Source organism: Delphinapterus leucas, chromosome 1 (genome assembly GCF_059928025.1).
Source record: "Delphinapterus leucas isolate spDelLeu-1000000601 "Yukka" chromosome 1, BTC_Dleu_Yukka2, whole genome shotgun sequence".
NCBI classification, from domain to species: domain Eukaryota; kingdom Metazoa; phylum Chordata; class Mammalia; order Artiodactyla; family Monodontidae; genus Delphinapterus; species Delphinapterus leucas.
The window spans coordinates 179,049,726-179,066,010 of record NC_143129.1 but is presented as its reverse complement, the minus strand read 5'-3'; the positions used below and the strand labels follow the sequence as shown (position 1 = coordinate 179,066,010).

Here is a 16,285-nt window from a genome sequence, read left to right as displayed (position 1 = left end):
ATAACCATCTCCAGGGTTGTTATGAGGATTAAATGAGATGGTGCAAGGGAAGCAGGTGGTAACCTGGTGCTTGATCCACAGTAAGGATGTGAGGAATACCAGTTATTGATATACTTACGGAGACTCATTACTCTGTTTCTCTAAATGCCTTTCCCACCCCCAAATCACAGGACAGCCCCAAATTGGCTTCTTTATAGACACGAGGGTCCTGTTGAACTGTTGCCATTAAGAAGCAACAACGGGAAAAAATACCCAGGTGTGACCACTCTGTAGGTATACACACATGGGGACCACGTGTACCCATGAAGTCAGCAGTTTGTAAGTGAGCTTGATTGCAATTACCAGCAGGGTGTCTATTTTCCATCCTGGACAGGGCAGATTCCCAGTAGGAGGCGCCTTCTGTCCTCAGCTAGATTCTCTGACACCCGGCCAGCTGCCTATCAGCTTTTCTCAGGACTTGAACTTCAAAGGGCTGGACACACACTGCAGAAAGGGACCCTGGCCTGACCGGTCTTGGAATTCAGAACAATGTAAGGTTGAGAGAGGAGAAGGGCAACCTTCTCCCTCTGTGTTTAGAATCGGGCTGGGTCCCAGCAGCGCAGTTCCAGAGCAAACCTCCAGGCAGCGGCCCCACGCAGGGTCGCAGGTTAGAGGCGCCCTCCCAAGCTGTGGTTCACCCTCCCCAGAGCCAGGCCTTGGGCAGCAGCTCTGGGGCTCTAAGCAGAGGCGGACCACCTCCCTGCCACCTGGTCGGCAGGACACCAACCGGTGCTTCCTTGGGCAAGTCCTCCGCAAAGCTGGGAACGAGCCTCCAGCTGGGGAGGCACAAGAGCCGGGGCGGCCCCATCCCGGGCGCGGGCGCAGGCACCTGGAATGGGCTCCACCCCGACCAAGGCCCAGGTGTGAGACCCGGAGGTCGCCCAGGGAACCCGGGAGCGGGTGGGGAGCCGAGTCGAGGGCCTGAACAGACTCGCTTTTCAAAAACTAGCTTCCTCCTTTCTTACCTCCGCCCATCAGTTACCTCGCAGGGCCTCAGCCCTGGGCGGTGCAGGCGGGGCTCAGCACCCTGAACCTGCTGGAGGGTGAAGAGGGAGGCGGCAGCCTCCCCAGGAAGGGGCGGGGGAGTGGGGATGCCGGTGCACCGGCTGGCCAGGTGAGCGCCTCACCAGGTAAAGGCGCGGCAGGCGGGCCCGGTGAGCTAAGCCACCGGGCCTGGTGGGGAATCTCTGCTCTTACTTAACCCTTAAAACCCGGACTCCGGGCCGAGACGCCTCTCCCCACCCTACCCGCATACATCCAATTCTCGGTCCCCCGCGGGGGTGGAAGGAGTCAGGGCCCTGTCCCCTCCCCCCACCACCCCCCACCCCGGTTTAGCCAACTTCATGCGGCCCAGCGCTCCCGGCCCGCGCTCCTCCCCCAGCCGACCGGACGGAGTGGGTGTCCGCCCTCCGCAGCTGGGGCTCGGCGCCCCACGCCTCTGGGTGGAGCGGACGGCCGGGCTTGGCGTAGAGGGTCGACTGGTGGGCGGTGCCTCTCGGGGCCGGAGGCCGCTCTGGGCCGGCACCGCCCTCCGTCTCTCGCGGTCCCTCCCTCCGGCACGCCGGCGCCCCGCGGCCGCGCTTCCTGCGTCCCCATCCCGGTCCGAGAGCGGGCTGCGCGCTCACCGCCTCCGCGCTCCGTCGACCGAGATTCCCCGGAGCCCCCAGCCCCGGGATCGCGACACCCGAAGGAGGCAGCCTGTGGGGGCCGGGGTCGTGTGGCCCCCAGCCCCCGGCTGCCCGACCGAGACCGAGCTGGACCCGCCGCCGCCCCGGTGAGTCTGCGCCTTCCGCCCCGCCGCGCCCCGCGGAGGGATTGTTCCCCACAGGGCCCCGGAGGGAGTCGACGGCTATCTGGGTCTGTCTGTCCGTTCGTCTGAGAGCTTCCTGCCCGGGGTCTTCGGCGGGAGGACTGTGTACTCGCATCCTCTGGAGCCGCGCCGGGCCAGTGAGGGACCACCCGGCTCCCGGGCATTGCGCTGAGGACAGCTGGCTTCGCCTGGGGGAAGGCAGCCGGCCTCCGGGCCCCCTGTTGGCGGGGACAGGTGCCATCCGCCTGGCGGATTTCGAACCCTTGGCCAAAGAGGCACCTTCCCTCGGTGCTTAGAGCAGAACTTCTCAGTAGGTCCCAGGAAACCACCCGGCGCTGCCCGAAAGAGCCCTTTCCCCCATCCCTTACTCCTTTTTGGAAAGGGAGACTTTTAAGGGATATAGATTCGTGTGTGTGTGTGTGTGTGTGCGCGCGCGCGCGCGTGTGTGTGTTAGGTACTAGAGGCAAAGGGTGAGAAATGAGTGTGAGCAATGGGGTGTAACTCAGGTTTCTTCACCCAGTAAAATGGGAGTGATAACCTCCCAGGGCGAGGTGGGGCATTAGTGCCTGCCGCAGAGCAAGTATCAATACTACTCAGGTCCAAATCAGATATCTAGTCTGCGCCCTGAAGGGAGCCCTGTGGCCCGGAATGCCAAGTCTGATTAAGAGGGATGGGCACTTTCAGAACGAAATCTTTCCTAGCCAAAGGACAAGGGTGCAGGAAACCTGGACGTCCCTACGGTTTCCCGAGAAGCTGCGACGGGTCCTCGCTAACTCTGCGGGTGGTCCAGGAGCTGGGGAACCCAGGTGTAGCCGGAGTGGGGTGGGCGGGGCCGGAACCAGCCTGGCGGGAGGCAGGAGAGGGATTGCCCTCTAAGGCTGGCTTCTGGCTTTCGTTTTGAGGGGGGTCACTTCGAGGATGGCCTTCCTAGTGAAGGGTCGGCTCTGGGACCTGTGACTGGCTTTTACACTTTGGAGACGTCACACAGGGATCTTGATCTAAGTTGATAGGGCCAAATGGAATTGGGAGGGGGCCCCTTTCCCTCCAAATGTGTCCCTCCCCAGCTTGCCAGAGCTATCTCCCAGATTGGGAGAAAAGGCAGAAGAGGGAGAAAGGGGAGGAGACTGGCTGAGCATCTGTTCCTCACAATGTCCTGAGCTGCCAGTGGTTCAATGATTAGGGCCTCTTGAGTATCACAGAGGCCCAGGCCGGCCCCCTGGGGATACAGGGCCAAGGGACCTCAGAGAGTTCCCAGCCTAGTGAGTAGTAAATGGCAAGTGTCGTAAAGAGGTGGCAATATAGTCAGACCCCACCATTCCCTGGCTGTGTGACCCACAGTGTCACTTTGCCTATCTGAGCCTCAGTTTCTTCATCTGTACAGTGGGAATGATAACCTAGGGTGAGGGGGGACATTCATGCCTCGCACACATTAAGTACTCTGTAGGAAACTATGGTACAGGTTTAGGGAATAACAGAAGAAAGAAAGTAACTCAGGGTGAGGCGTACCAGCAGGTCCTGCTAAGAAAAGAACGTTAGTAAATTAAACAGTGAAGTGGAGCCTCTCAAGGGGACAGGGTAGGAAGGATGTCTGGGCAGATGGAACAGCACAGGCAAAGGCATGGAGGTATGAAGGTGCACGAGGTGTGCTGGACCGAGGGAGGCGCTCAGGTAGTGGCAGGTGGGTTTGTGGGAGGATGCAGGGAAGTAGAGGGATTGGAGGGTCTGGAGTGAACTGGACTGGAGAGGTGGGGCGAGGTCATCACAGGTGGGACTTTATTCAGTGGACGTCTTAGAGCCGATCCACAGATGTTGACTGTGTGCCTTCTATGGGCCAGGCACTGTTCTAGGTGTTCAGTATACATCGCTGGACAAGAAAGACACAAATTCCGTTCAGGCTCTTTAAGCAGGAGAGTTATTTGACCCTGTTGCTGTGCTAGGAAGATAAATCTGGCTGCATGGAAGTTTGGAGAAGGTTGCTAGGGGAGAGGAGGCTGGCCCGCAGGCTGGTGGAGGCATCAGGAGTGAAGAAGCCGGCTTGTTGCCCCGCACAGGAGGCAGAGGTGACCACTGGTCAAGGAGGAGATCTGTGGATTCAGGGTGAGGCTCAGACTGCCAGCCTGTCCTCTACCAGAGCAGGGCCCAAGCCCCTCCAGCTGAGGCTTTCCAGCTCTCTGGTTTGAGAAGTCCCGAGCCCCAGGAGCATCTGCGTCTATGCGAGGAGTGGCAATGCTGGAGACAGAGTCAGCAGCCCATCTCCTGTTGGCATTTGCAGTGGGCAGCCTGTCCCTTTGGGGGGGCTCCTGTTTTCCTGGGTCACGGTTCTGGTACACGTTCTTTCCTCCCTCTGCAGGGCTGGCAGTAAAGCCCTCAGGGCTCTTGGGCTGGAGGAGACCAGAGCTCCAGGACCTTTGGCCCTGGGCTTCTCATTCGAGGGACTGAGGAGAGTTTTCTCCCTAAGGGCCAGGAAAGTTCCCTAATCTCAGATGCCTTCTGACTGGGGACGTGGTGGAGGGTCTGCTTCTGGCTGCTGGCTTTTGCTTTCCCTTTTGTTGTGTCTGCTCTGAAGTTTAGAGGAGTTTTTTATTTGTTTGTTTGTTTTGTTTTGTTTTTTGCAATTGACAGCCGTAAGAGCATCCTTCTCCTGGTTATAAGTCTCCTTTACTTGGAGGTGGACCATGCACAGCCTTTCACCTGCCACGGGAGGACCCTAGAATGTCCTCTCATTTGACAAACAAAACTCAGAGAGGGGAAGGAGCTCACCCAAAGGCCCACAGCAAGTCAGCAGCAGAACCGGATCTAGGTTCCTCTGCATTATCCCAGAAGACTGGCCACGTTCAAGTCAGAGACTTGTTAAGGGCCCCAGGTTAGTCCAGGGTGGGAGGTTTTCTCAACATCTGTCTTGCTCCTCCCCAGTTTGGACAGGTGGCCCCGTTTAGCCTGGTGATGTTTTTTTTCCTCCTTCCTTCTGGATTGAGCCTTTGGTGCACCAGCCACCGTGCTGGGAGCTCTGGCTCCGCGGAGAAACAGGTCACTTGTTTGGCTTTGCCTGCTCCAGGCCACACTGCCCTACCCTTCCTGGACAGCCCCGAGACGAGACGCCGGCCTGAGGTTGTGCTCCGGGGGTCTCTGCTAAGTGCCCCGAGCCCTGTGTCAGGACGCTGGGCTGGCCCTCGCCTCTGCCCCGAGCCCTGTGTCAGGACGCTGGGCTGGCCCTCGCCTCTGCCCCGAGCCCTGTGTCAGGACGCTGGGCTGGCCCTCGCCTCTGCCCCGAGCCCTGTGTCAGGACTCTGGGCTGGCCCCCGCCTTCTAGTCTGTGTCGTTTACTCGGGCTGAGCAGCTGAAAGTTTCCTTATTCTCTCTTGCCCTAGATTTCTCAGACATAGCAGCCCTTCAACCTGAGTGCTGGTTCCTTTAGCTCTTAGAATATTGGAGCCAGAAGGGACCTTAGCCATCCGAAAGTCCACTCCATTTGTTTTACAAATTGGGAGATTGAGGCCTAGGGAAGGGGGAAGGGAAAGGACGGGCCTGAGATCAGAGCCAGGGCTAGAACTCAAGATTCCCGATTCTGTCTTGAATGATTTTGAGGATGGTTCTTGAAGAAAAAACAAAACAGAGCACAATCCTCCTGCAAGGGCCCCTTTCTCCCTATACTCCACACTGCCAGGAATTTGGGGGGTACCCACAGTCACACGTCCAGAAGGAGTAAACGCTGGGGCCCCCGGAAGGCAAGGAGTATATGTATCTTGACATTTTCAGGACCTATCTCTTCAAACTGACTTTCACGCCAGGGACTAAACTAGTGATAAAACTTACTTGCTGCTCCCTGAACCCTACTTTATCATGTACCCCTGGATAGACAGGCTCTTGAAGTTATTTTCTCCCCCAGGTTACAAAGGAAGTACATGCTGATTGTAGAAAACTCGGAAGGAAAACTTCACGATATGCTGACAACCACTGTCGCCACGGTGGTGCCTTGTTCAGACTTTTTTTGTTTGCTGGCTTGCCTGCTCTGCTATTTCATATCCTGGTCTTCCAATTCATCATCATGACGTGTACTTTCCCCACGTGACGGTTTTTTCACACCGGTTCTAACCTGCCAGTCTCACGTGCTTCTACCATGTGATGGCTGGAAGGTACTTAGGAGGCCAGAATTTTGTGGCCAAAATCAGAACGCTCCAGTAGCCCAAATTCTGTAACGCTATGCAAATTACCACTGTGGGACTTCAGGGGGCCACTTCTCAGGTCACCGTCACCATGGCTGTTGGGAAAAGGGCTGTGTTTACCAAATCTAATGCAAACATTGATTCTCAGTGAGCTTCTTAGAAATGGAGGACATCAGCCATCAGGGGTGGGGTGGGTGTGATCCCAAGATTCTAGGAGGGAGGGAGAGAGCTTCGTTTCTTCTGATCTTTTGCTGTGTTGGTTTTAACCTAGCCAGGTGCTTCCACCCTGTTTTTATGACCCCTTTCCCCAAATCTCCCCAGGACTAGGCACTGGGGTGGGGTGAAAAATCAGAATTTGGGTTGCTTGTCTCCAAGCCCTACCTCTTGGAGAGGCAAAGATGGCAAAGACGTGCAGAGAATTTGTTACCGACTCAGGTGATAAGGTCGGTCACCCCACCCTGGGGACAGGATTTCCTGGTGTCTCTCATCCTCTAACAGGATTGGAGCCTTGCTAATGCCATGTAAATTGTCAATACTAGACGTGATCTTGGGGACTTCCCTGGTGGTCCAGTGGTTAAGTCTCCACATTCCCAATGCAGGGGGCCCAGGTTCGATCCCTGGTCAGGGAACTAGATCCCACATGCTGCAGCGACGATCCCGAGTGTCACAACTAAAGACCCGGCTCCGGTTCACTGGGTTTTTTTTCTTGGTTTTTTTTTTTTAAGATTTTTCTTTTTTTTGATGTGGACCATTTTTAAAGTCTTTACTGAATTTGTTACAATATTGCTTTTGTTTTATGTTTTGGTTTTTTGGCTGCAAGGCATGTGGGATCTTAGCTCCCTGACCAGGGATCAAACCTGCACCCCCTGCATTGGAAGGCGAAGTCTTAACCACTGGACCGCCAGGGAAGTCCCTCACTGGTTTTTATATGGTGATCCTGGGAAACTTGGGATTCCTTGGACGGGTCCCAGAAGCAACTCAGGGGTTTGTGGGGACAGGGCTGAGTGGTGGGAAGCAGGGCCAGCTGGGCAGAAACTCTGCTTACAAATATTAAAGATGTCATGGTGCGAAGGATCCCTTTAAAGAGATTCTGCGACTTTAAAAAGAAAACGAAACAGCTGCTGGTCTAGGCACCTCGATTCTTAGAAGAAACTGAGGCCAGAAAACAGAGTCTGAGGCCTGTGCGGGGCAGGTGAGGGCTCTCAGCCCTCACACTGATGAGGGTCTTCAGATGAGGCACTAAAGTCAGTATCAGACAGAGCTCCTGGCTGGAGACACACGTTGGCCCTGCAGCCTGCTTCTCCTCTGGGCCACACTGGTATGTGCGCTAGGAATTCATGTTTATCATCATGACGGTAACTGTCGTGCCAGTGGTCCAGCTAAATTGCACAATGCACAAAACAGTCATTTGTTCAATGCCAGCATTTAAAACACATCACAGGGTTGGTTAAGCCTGTTTAATGTCCCCAGAGCTTCCCTAATGGAAACATCCTACAGGCGATGGGCCCAAGGTCACCCAGCAAATCTTGGCAGAACCAGGATGAGAATTCACCAGTGAGAGAGGTCCTTTTTTAAGATCGTGGTCTTATATGATGTATAATTCTGGATGCCTCCAGGAGGTTCTGCTATTTTTTCTATTCAAGATGTAGAACCACGTGGCTCTAATGCTTGGTGAATTTTTTGTCTTTGCCAGTTGTTCCTCTTCACAGCTGGTCTGGGAGAGAAAAGGAGAGACAGAATTTCGTTACCCTTGTTCCACATTTTCCCCACCCCGACTGGCCGGGCTTGTGTTGGTTAGGATGTGGACATGGTTTCCTGAAACTTGGGCATGGGGGGAATATGATAAAAAACAAAACACTCACACTTTCAGACTCCATATATTACAGCTTCATTAGCTGCAGTGTGGTGGGTAGGGATTATATATTGGAGTTGCCTTTGGGTAATTGTTTTCAAACACTGACAGATGCAAATTAGACCATGGGGAGTGGGGAGGAAGTTGTCTTTGGCTGCCAAGAGCTGCCGTTTTAAACGAATGTGCTGCTAGCATTGTGTGCTGGTCACGAGCTGGTGGGGACCTGAGAGGCCAGCTGCGTCCCCTAGATGGGCCAGTGGTCCCGGGAGCCACCGTTACAATACAGCTGACCAGTGGCAAGGAAACCCAGGAGCTTGGAGGAGTTGGTTTAACCCAGACTTGGAGAGTGAAGGAAGGATTTTCAGAAAGGGCAGAGTCTCAGCTGAAATCCGAAGGGGGAGCAGAAGGTCAGCAGCTGTGCCTGGCAGAGGTACAGCCTGTGCAAAGGCCCAGCAGCATAAGAGAGCTTAATTCACACGGGCTGATACTAGATGTGAAGGGCAGGGGTGGGAAAAACCATTTACTTGATTTCTTTCATTCAACCAGTATTCACTGAGTTCACTCTACAGGCCAGGTGTCCAGGGTTTTGGGGGGAAATGTTCCATAAGGGAGACTCAGTCCCTGCTTTCCTGGAGCTTATACCATACTGGGTTGGGGGAGGGGTCCGTACATTAGGTAACAAACAAGGGAACTAAACCAATAACCATATCAGGCACTGAACTGAAATCTTTGCCGCTTCCCCACTGCCTGCAGGGTCAAGTCTGGGCTAAGCCCCTTCGCTTTCAAAGCTCTGAAGACTGGACTCTTTAGAGTTTAGACTCAGTTTACCTTTCCAGACCCATTCCGGCTGCCCCGATCCCTCTCCGCACCCCGGTGCTTTGGTCAGAAGGAACCAGGAACCGCTTCCCACCTCACTTTCCTTCCCCACCCATAGCCACGAACTTGGATGACTTTTCTGTCTAGAAAACCAAAACCAAAAGCAAAACTTGGAGAGGTGAAGGGCATTGTGCATGACCCTAGTGTACGTATCAAAACTAAGAAATTCACATTGCTGCTGGCTAGACGACAGACTTTATTGGGATCTCACCAGCGTTCCCACTGTCATGCTTCTGCTCCGGGATCTGGTCCAAGACACCACCTTGCGTTTAGTTCTCCATCCCCTCATCTCTACTGATCTGTGACCGTTTCTCAGTCTTTCCTTGAATTCCGTGACCTCGAGAGCTTTGACGAGCACTGGTCAGTGTTCTGTAGGATGTCCCCCACTTTGGGTTTGTCTGGTGTCTTCTCATGATTAGACTGAGGTTTGAGGTTTGGGGAAAGAATACTGCAGACGTGAAGTGCTCTCGTGACATTATGTCAAGATTTCCACGATGTCAGCATGACTTATCGGGGGTGTTAACCTTGATCCTTTGGTCAAAGTCATGTCTGCAAGAGTTCTCCACTGTAAAGTTACTCAAGCCCCTTTTTGGAAGAGGCTTTTAAAGCATGGTAGTAAAAGGTCAAATTATAAAATAAATTCTTGAAAGTGACTGACAGATTGGGCTTCTAAAGTTAAAAAAGTTTTCATAGAGTAAATATGAAACTGGAGCAATATTTGCAACACATCCAGACAAGGGGCTGTTTTCTGGACACATACAGGATCTCTTCTAGTCAGTGAGGAAAGGCTAAATGCCCTAGTTAAGAACTGGGATAAAGGAATAGATAAAGAAGATGTGGTACATATATACAATGGAATATTACTCAGCCATAAAAAGGAACAAAATTGGGTCATTTGTAGAGACATGGATGGACTTAGAGACTGTCATACAGAATGAAGGAAGTCAGAAAGAGAAGAACAAATGTCGTATATTAACACATATATGTGGAGTCTGAAAAAATTGGTATAGGCGATCTTATTTACAAAGCAGAAATAGAGACACAGACGTAGAGAACAAATGTATCGATACCAAGGGGGAAGGGGGAAGGTGGGATGAATTGGGAGATTGGGATTGACATATATACACTATTGATACTATATATAAAATAGATAACTAATGAGAACCTACTGTATAGCACAGGGAACTCTACTCAGTGCTCTGTGGTGACCTAAATGAGAAGGGAATCCAAAAAAGAGGGGATATATGTATACGTGTAGCTGATTCACTTTGCTGTACAGTATAAGCTAACACAATATTGTAAAGAAAAAAAAAGAACAAATGGCATTGACCCATAAGCATATAGGAAAAAAACCCAACAACATTCAACCTCATCATATTAAAGAAACTGCTAATTAAAACAATGCCATCTTTCACATATAAAATTTTAAATGTTTTGAAAAGTTAAAAAATTTTAATCTGAAAAAAGGAATGCTGGGGCTTCCCTGGTGGCGCAGTGGTTGAGAGTCCGCCTGCCGATGCAGGGGACACGGGTTCATGCGCCAGTCTGGGAAGATCCCACATGCCGCAGAGCGGCTGGGCCCGTGAGCCATGGCCACTGAGCCTGCGCGTCCAGAGCCTGTGCTCTGCAATGGGAGAGGCCACAACAGTGAGAGGCTCGCGTACTGAAAAAAAAAAAAAAAAAAAAAAGGGATGTTGGGCTTCCCTGGTGGTGCAGTGGTTAAGAATTCACCTGCCAATGCTGGGGACACGGGTTCGAGCCCTGGTCCAGGAAGATCCCACATGCCGCAGAGCAACTAAGCCTGTGTGCCACAACTACTGAGCCTGCGCTCTAGAGCCTGCGAGCCACAGCTACTGCAGTCCGCACGCCTAGAGCCTGTGCTCCGCAACAAGGGAATGAGAAGTCTGCACACCGCAATGAAGGGTAGCCCCTGCTCGTCACAGCTAGAGAAAGCCCCCGCGCAGCAACAAAGACCCAACGCAGCCGAAAATAAATAAATAAAATAAATAAATTTATTTTTTAAAAAAAGGAATGCTGATATGGGGAGATGGTGATTTCACAAGCTCGGGGAGGGATTGTAAATTGGAGGACATTCTGAAAATGCGTGTCAAAACTTTAAGAAAGGTAGCAGTTTCAATACTAGGAATTTATGCAGAGGAAACATGATTGTATAAGGAGTTAGTTTCAACAGTTTTTTTTTTTTTTATAATAGCAATAAAGTGAGAAACCAACTGTGTGTCTGGCAGTAGAGGACTGGTTGTATAAATGATGGGTCCTCCATGTACCGGAATATTCCTCAGCCACATCAGTTTAGATGAACACTGATGATGTGCAGAATTGTTCATTATGTATCAAAACTTTCAAAGGTCACAAAAGCATACTGCAGTAAGATCTCATTTTTGTAAAAAATAAAAGTGTGTTTGTTTACAAAACACTCAAAGTCTGAACACCATCATAGATATTATCAGTAGTTATGGACGGCGGGGTCATGGATGATTTTAATTTTCTTTTTGCTAATCTAGATTTATTAATTTTTGTTTAATAAACAGGCAGTGTTTTTATAACAAGAGAAAATGTTTCACTGTTAAAAATCTCAAAGGGTTTTTGTGGATCCCCTTAGGGTGACTACTAGGTAAGGTGCTTTGTGAGCTGTAGAGGGCTTTGCAATTATTAGCCTCTATTCCAGGTGATTCTTTTCTCATTTTTAACTTTGAGCATGTGGGTCTCCTTTCCTACCCTTAGGAAGCTGAGATAGGAGCAACGCGGGAACCACAGCAGCTCACTGATCTGTCTGTGATAGGCTGAATGTTTGTGTCCCCCCCCAATTCATATGTTGAAGCCCTAACCCCCGATGTGATGGTAATAGGAAGCAGAGTCTTTGGGAGATGGTTAGGTCATGAGAGTGAGACTGTCCTCATGGGGCTAGTGCCCTTACATGAAGAGGAAGAGAGAGAGAGATCACCAAGGAAAGGCCATAAGAAGGCAACGTGAAGGCTGTCATCTACAAGCCAGGAAGTGAGGCCTCACCGGACACCAAATCTGCCGACACCTTGTTCTTGGACTTCCCGTCTCCATAACTATAGGAAATAAATGTCTGTTGTTTAAGCACCCCCCTCCCCAGTCTACGGCATCTTGTTGTAGCAGCCTGAGCTAAGATACGACCTCCCAGTGTTATGATGCACACATATATATATGTATGTATATATAAAACTTGAAGTGTGTGTGTGCTTTACAAACAGTAAAATGTACCCTTTTTCATGTACAGTTCTGTGAGTTTTGGCAAACACAAACAGTTGTGTAACCTCCACCATGAGGAAGATATAGAAAAATTTCATTAACCACCCCCCCACATTCCCTCATGCTGCCCCTTTGTAGTCAACCCCTCTGCCACCCCTGGCCCTTAGCAACCAATCATGTTTGCTGTCCTTGTAGCTTTGCCTTTTTTCCAGGATGTCATGGAAATGGAATTGTACAGTATGAAGCCTTTTGAGTCTGGCTTCTTTTACTCAGCGTAATGCACACGAGACTCCTCCATGTTGCATTTGTTCCGTTGTGTGGATGTACCGCAATTTATTTATTCCTTCACCTGTTGAAGGTTATTTAGATTGTTTCTGGTTTGGGGTGATTATGACTAAAGCTGCTGTAGACATTTCACATGCAGATTTCAGGATGAACATGAGTTTCTCATTTTTCTTGGGCAAATACCTAGGAGTGGGATGGCTGGGTATGTATGGTGAGTGTATATTTATCTTTATATGAAGTGGCCAAACTTAGAAAGTTTCATGCTGATGATCCAAGGCAGGGAGTGGGGAAGAGAATGGACTCTTATTGAGCACCTACTGTATGCCCCGCACGGAGCCAGGAGTTTTACACACATAGCCTCAGGCAATCCTCAGCACAGCCTAGGAAGTAATGAGCTCTGGCCCCCCCTTTACAGGTGACCCACAGAAAAGACAGTTTCACATAATCTGACCTAATAAATGCAGAACTACTCTCTTTGACTCTGGGGGCAGCCGAAGGTGGGGGCCATGGTGGGAGACCGTCTAGCCTCCATGGTATGTCCTTTACTTCCACCCACCCCCGCATTGTTCTAGCATTTATACATCTTTATCACCTCTAGCCTAGCTCAGAGTCCACTTACTTGAGTGTGCACTTCTGAACTTCCGTAAGGTTTTTCCCAGCTCCTACTTCCAGGACCACAGCTGTATAGGGACCTAATAAAATATTAATAACACCCTCCCCTCCAATGTGGAACTTTAATGACCTGTGTTGAATACCCAGTAGAAACCATTTGTCATCTCTCCTTGAGTAATATTTTGCCTTTTCCCACCATCATTCAGGGCTGCTGGCGACTCCCCCTACCTCCTCATCCTGCCATGTTGCCGCCTTGTGGGTCTCAGCTGAAATGTCCCCGTCTCTGAGAGACCTTCCTTGATCACCTTGTCCAAAAGACCATCTTCCCCCTTTACTCTTTCCTATTCTATTTCCTTTTCAGAACATCTCTTGTTAATCCATCCCTCCATGTGTTTGTCTCTTTCAGTAGAAGAGGAGCTTCATGAGAACAGGCTTTGTCTTGTTCATGCCTGTGTTCATCATGCCGGACGCCCAGTAGTTGGTCAGTGAGCGTTTGTTGAATGAATGAATGAGTGACGTCAGCAGAGATTTGTTGACACTTTATGACGGGCATAGTTCCGTGCTCAGGGTTTGAGGAGTCCCAGAGAAATGTAAAAATGCCCCGAGGTGGCGATCAGAAGAACACAGGTATTAAGTCCTGCCTGCTTAACTCTTTTTTTTGTTTTTTAAGATTTATTTATTATTTGGCTGCGTCAGGTCTTAGTTGCGGCACGTGGGACCTTTCGTTGCGGTGTGTGGGCTTCTCTCTAGTTGTAGCTTGCCGGTTTTCTCTTCTGTAGTTGTGGCGTGTGGGCTCTGTAGTTCGCGACATGCAGCCTCTCTGGTTGAGGCACGTGAGCTCAGTAGTTGCGGCGCGGGCTTAGTTGCCACGCGTCGTGTGGGATCTTAGTTCCCTGACCAGGGATCGAACCTGCATCCCCTGCATTGTAAGGCGGATTCTTTACCACTGGACCACGAGGGCAGTCCCCTGCCTGCTTAACTTTAAATTCAGTTAAAGAGAGAAAGTGGGAAGGAAAAAGAGTCCCTCAAGACATCTGAGAGCTGCTGGTGGCAGTTGGCTAAGACAGAGGACCTGCATTGACAGCTCAAAGGAGAGCTGCTTCCTGCTGGCTGTGGGGGAAGGGGAATCAGTTGGATGTGGAACCAACCAGGATGCGCGGCCTTCCTGGTTAGCTGGGGGAGGGGAGAAGGCCGAGGCAGAGAGACTCACAGTGTGCGGAGACGGGGAGGCAGACCTACGTGACCTCAGGACCATTTCCTTCCCTCGGACGTGTCCCTGATGTTGCACCCATCTTCCTCCTGGGAGAGAGCACGTTTTTATCCATGCTGGAATCGTTGGTGTCTGGTACAGGGCCCTGCACACAGTGGTCACTCAAGGAACATGGGAAGTAAGGTTGAGCGGGGGGGGGGGCAGACCACACCTCCCAGGAGATGGGACTTTGTCCTGTAGGCTCTGAGGGACTCCTTTGACTTTCTGACAGGCACAGTGGCTGGAGGGTTGGCGTGGCTGCACTTACAGGCTGAGAAAGCCTTAGAGAAGCAGGTTATAGTAATTCTCCCGATCAACCAGGCCTGAGGAATAGGAGGGAGATGGTTAGGGCGGGAAGAATCACTGCAAAGAAAGACTTTGAGAAGGAAGAAGAAACAAGTTTGGGGACCAAGGGAATGTGGAAGTGAGCAGGGGCTGCAAATGCTCATGTCTAAAAGGATTCAGCAGCGGGTGTTAAGGAGAGAGTCTGGCCAGACATGAGGCAGCAGGGAGTGGTGGAGACTGTGGCAGAGTGGAAGGCAGGTCCCTTCCATAGGAGACAGCTGTGACACAGCACCGGCTTCCTGGTACCTGTGAGAACTGGGGCCAGGGCTACCAGGTTTTCAAGTTTTGTGTATGAGATCACCATGTTGGCAGTTCTCAGTGCCAACAGTGTTCTCAGTGTTGGCAGCTACTCTGTAGCATATAAAATAAATAACACTTCACGGACTAAATAAGTCATGTCCGTGGGCCAGATACAGCCCTTAGGCTGCCAGTTTAAGACCTGGGGGTGTGTCTGGGTTGGGGATGGAGTAGGGAGGAGAAGGAATGCTCAAGCACACTGAGATTTCAAGCCCAGGTCACCGGGAGAATGGTGGCCTCTCACACTGTAATTAGGAAGTCTGGAGGAGCGGGGGCGGGGAAGGATGATGTTGGAATGATGTGGACAAAGGAGGATGTCTGTGACGTATGACGAAGGACACGGACCAGCAAAAGCAGCTTTTCTGTGGAAACAGCTGGATTGCAAAGGCCGTTGGTCAGAGACTGGAGGGAGGGCCTGTGAGTGTGGTTCTTTGGTGATGGGGCTGGAAGTGGTCTCCCTGGGACCTTCTGTAAGGGGTTCATTCGTTTTGGATTTGGCAGAGGGTTCGTTTAAGATTTGCACCCTGCTAGGAGGCAAACGTAAGAACGCGGTGTTCGAGCCTTAGAGACACGGGTTTGAATCCTGGGTTGGCCCCTTGCTGTCAGGGACCTTGGGCCAAGTCTCTCTGGGGCCCCCCTTTCCTGGGTCTCTGTCCCACGTGGATGAGAATGTTGGCCTTGACGGGTTGGGAGGAGGTGTCCCCAGCCCCTCCCCAGGTCCCCGTGCCCCACACCGGGCGCTAAAATACTTGTCTTACAGTAACCCTCACCCCGCACGACCCCGGCCTCCTCTCCTGGGTCCAGGGCCTCGGATGGTACGCACACGGGGACCTTCCTGGTTCCCCTCAACCCACCTGGGCATCGTGAATCCTACCTCCCCCAGCATGGCTGCTCCCATCGGCCACCTAGAGCCACGGCACACCCTCAACCTCCAGAAGAGCCTCCCTTCACTGCGGGGGACTCTCAGCCTCCCAGGGAGGGATCCTGAAGGACAGTGAGTGGCCGCCTCCCTGGTCAGGGCAGCTGGAGAACATCCTGCGGCCCTGGACGCCGGTTCAGGGGTAGTTTTGTGTGACATGGGCCCTGTCCTCATGGAGCTTCTAGTCTCTGGCAGGAGGGAGGGTGACACAGGCTACTCAACACCAGACCACAGTGTTTGTGGTAACATTTATTGAGCACTTACCACGGGCCAGGCACTGGGTTACCTGGCTTCTCTGGGTTGTTTTACTTAAGTCCCACAACATTGCACTAAGGGTCGTTCTATTATGACGCCCACTTTACAGATGAGGAAACTGAGACTCATCGAAGTCGCTTGCTCCCCTCCCTCCCTAGGTTGCAGAGCTGGGCCTCCTTGGCTCTCAGGAGACCCCACCATTTAGCTGTAGAGAGCCAAGCAAACGGATGTATTAGGAGCATCACGGACAAGGTGGATTCAAGCTGAGACCGAAAGGAGGGAGAACGCAGCTGGAAGGAACAGCCGTGCGCACGAGAGGGCCATGTCCTCTGTGCCCAGGCCCCGT

General features: G+C 51.8%; 1 protein-coding gene across 8 annotated transcripts in view; it reads left to right on the top strand.

Annotated features, from left to right (window-relative positions):
- Positions 1-511: 511 nt before the first annotated feature.
- Positions 512-16,285, top strand: part of TMEM51 (transmembrane protein 51) — a 45,921-nt gene continuing 30,147 nt past the window's right edge. For 3 of the 8 annotated variants that reach the window (XM_089900842.1, XM_022598507.3, XM_022598508.3), the window contains exon 1: positions 1,169-1,813. The gene's annotated coding sequence lies outside the window, so the exon portion shown is untranslated. Of the gene's footprint in view, positions 531-1,168; positions 1,814-2,685; positions 13,356-16,285 lie in introns of those variants that run through there. The other 5 variants (XM_089900801.1, XM_089900810.1, XM_089900824.1 and 2 more) reach the window with 4 other exon arrangements.